Below are 3,179 nucleotides of genomic sequence, written 5' to 3' on the forward strand. Positions count from 1 at the left end.
GAAGGATGTTGGGTAGCCAAGTAAAAGACATGGATGATAGTCAAAGAGAGAACATTTTTCATACTAGATGCCTTATCCAAGGAAAGGTATGTTCTTTAATTATTGATGGAGGGAGTTGTACCAATGTTGCAAGTGCTAGAATGGTGTCTAAATTGGGCATGGAAACCAAACCTCACCCGCTGCCATATAAGCTTCAATGGCTTAGTGAGGATGGTGAAGTGACCGTAAGCAAACAAGTGGAGGTGAACTTCTCCATAGGAAAGTATGATGATACAGTTTTATGTGATGTGGTACCAATGGAGGCTTGTCATTTGCTTCTTGGGAGACCTTGGCAATATGATAAGAAAGTTATGCATGATGGTTACACCAACAAATTCTCTTTTGTGCATGAAGAACGCAAGACTATTCTTGCACCTTTGACTCCAAGAGAAGTTAGTGAGGATCATTTGAAAATGAGAGATAAAAGAAAGCAAGAGAGAAAAGAAAGTGGAGAGAAAAAGGGGAAAGAGAGTGGAAGAGAGCAAGAAGAGAAAAAGAGAGAAAAACACAAAATTTGTTTATAAAAGAAAAAGAGGTGAAAAAGGCTATACAATTGAAAAAGCCAATGCTCTTACTTTTGAGTAAAGAGTGTAATAATATCAAAGATGCCAGTCCTACTAACTCTCTTCCAAATGAGGTTTCTTCTTTGTTGCAGGAATTTGAAGATGTCTTTCCCAAAGAGGTGCCTCATGGACTGCCTCCTCTAAGAGGCATTGAACATCAAATTGATCTCGTGCCGGGAGCTGCATTGCCTAATAGGCCAGCCTATAGGAGTAACCCCCAAGAGACCAAGGAGATTCAGAGACAAGTTGAAGACTTGATGAAAAGAGGATGGGTGCAAGAAAGCTTAAGTCCATGTGCAGTCCCAGTCCTTTTAGTGCCTAAGAAAGATGGAACCTGGAGAATGTGCACTGACTGTAGAGCCATCAATAACATCACGGTAAAGTATAGACATCCTATTCCTAGATATTGCATGGTGCTTGTTTCTTCTCTAAAATTGATTTAAAAAGTGGATACCATCAAATTAGGATTAGAGAAGGGGATGAATGGAAAACAGCTTTTAAAACTAAATATGGGCTGTATGAATGGTTGGTTATGCCCTTTGGTTTAACCAATGCTCCTAGTACCTTCATGAGACTAATGAATCATGTGTTAAGGGAGTTTCTAGGAAAAATGTGGGGATAGGGGCTGTTTTGATGCAAGAGGGGCATCCCATTGCCTATTTTAGTGAAAAACTGAATGGGGCTGCTCTTAATTATTCCACATATGATAAGGAATTGTATGCATTGGTAAGGCTTTGCAAACATGGCAACACTATCTCTTGCCCAAAGAGTTTGTCATCAAAGTGAAGTGTCCTTAAATACTTAAAGGACAAGGCAAGCTTAACAAAAGGCATGCCAAATGGGTAGGTTCTTGGAGCAGTTTCCCTATGTGATCAAGCACAAGAAAGGTAAGTCTAATGTAGTTGCAGATGCACTTTCAAGAAGGTATGCTTTGTTCTCTACTCTTGAAACTAAGTTTTTTGGTTTTGATCATATTAAGGCATTGTATGAACATGATCCAGACTTTGCACAAATCTATGAAACTTGTGTGGATGCTGCTCAAAATGGATTCTTTAGGCATAATGATTACTTATTTAAAGAAAAGAGATTGTGTGTTCCTAAAGGTTCCATTAGGGAATTACTTGTGAAAGAGGCACATGCGGGGGGATTAATGGGACATTTTGGAATCCAAAAGACTCTAGACATGCTGCATGAACATTTTTATTGGCCACACATGAAGCGTGATGTACATAAATTGTGTGAAAGATGCATTGTATGTAAGCAGTCTAAGTCTAAATTATTGCCTCATGGGTTGTATACTCCTTTACCTATTCCAGATTGCCCTTGGATTGATATTTCTATGGATTTTGTGTTAGGACTACCTCGGTCTAAAAATAAAGATTCTGTTTTTGTTGTGTGGACTTTTTGAAGGGCACATTTATTCCGTGCAAAAAGGTTGATGATGCAATCCATATTGCTGATTTGCCAAGGAAGTGGTTGTATCTTCCAAGAAGCATTGTCTCTGATATGATACTAAATTCTTAAGCCATTTTTGGAGGACATTATGGAGTTTATGGCTTTAAAAGGTAGTGGAAACTCTTTCTCTTTTGAGGGTGTATAGTGAGACTCTTTCTTCTCCTCTTGACTTGCTACTCATTATTCTCCTTTTGAAATTGTTTATGGCTTTAACCCTTCACTCCTCTTGATTTGCTACCTTTTAACAAGCATTGTAAGGCTGAATATCTTCATGAAAGGGTAAAAGCAAACATTGAGAAAAGGGTAGAGAGCTATGCTAAGCAGGGAAATAAAGGAAGGAAGGTTTTGCAGATGGGCATTTCAAGAGAAGCATTAGCCTTTCCCAAAGGAAATCTAAGCTTCAACCAAGAGGAGATGGCCCTTTCCAAGTGCTGTCCAAAATTAATGATAATGCCTACAAAATAGACCTTCCTGGTGAGTATGGTGTTCACTTTTAATGTGGCTGATTTGTCCCTTTTTGATGCAGGAGACGAGGATTACAATTTGAGGACAAATTCTTCTAAAGAAGGAGGGAATGATGAGGACATAGGAGGTGGCATGACCAAGACAACAAACTTGGAGGACATACAAGGTCTTGGAGGCCCAATGACAAGAGCAAAAGCTAAAAAGGCTAAAGAGGCTCTAAATCTCTTGGTGACCACTTTACTTGAGACAAGCCCAAGTCTAAAGGAAGAAGAGCCCAAAATGATACACTTAATTCAAATTGAAGACCTTGAAGAATAAGCCTCAATGGATATGCATGAAGGCTTTATTTTACTTGGCCCAAATTCTGCACTTAATTTTATTTTCTTATATTTAGTTAAACTTTTTGTAATAAGGCTTATTGGGCTGGATTATTGGGCTGTCTATTTTCTTTTATGTGTAAGCACTTTTAGGTTAAACTCAATATGGTTGTTGCCCACTATATAAGGGAACACCATGGCTTTTGAAGACAGATTTGGAATATCAAGTTAACCTATTTTGGTGAGACTAGTTCTCGTGTTCTTTTGAGAATCTCTGAACTTATCAAGGGCATCAATCCTTGTGGCGTTCTCGAGCTTATCAATTCTTTGGAATTGTGGC

At 38.6% G+C, this 3,179-nt stretch overlaps 1 pseudogene; it reads left to right on the forward strand.

Annotated features, from left to right (window-relative positions):
- Nucleotides 1-670: 670 nt before the first annotated feature.
- LOC133293245 (uncharacterized) lies at nt 671-2,620 on the forward strand (annotated as a pseudogene).
- The last annotated feature ends 559 nt before the right edge of the window (nt 2,621-3,179 follow it).

Source organism: Gastrolobium bilobum, unplaced genomic scaffold (assembly GCF_033153095.1).
Source record: "Gastrolobium bilobum isolate Gb01-03AN ecotype WA unplaced genomic scaffold, APGP_CSIRO_Gbil_v1 utg75398, whole genome shotgun sequence".
Classification (NCBI taxonomy): domain Eukaryota; kingdom Viridiplantae; phylum Streptophyta; class Magnoliopsida; order Fabales; family Fabaceae; genus Gastrolobium; species Gastrolobium bilobum.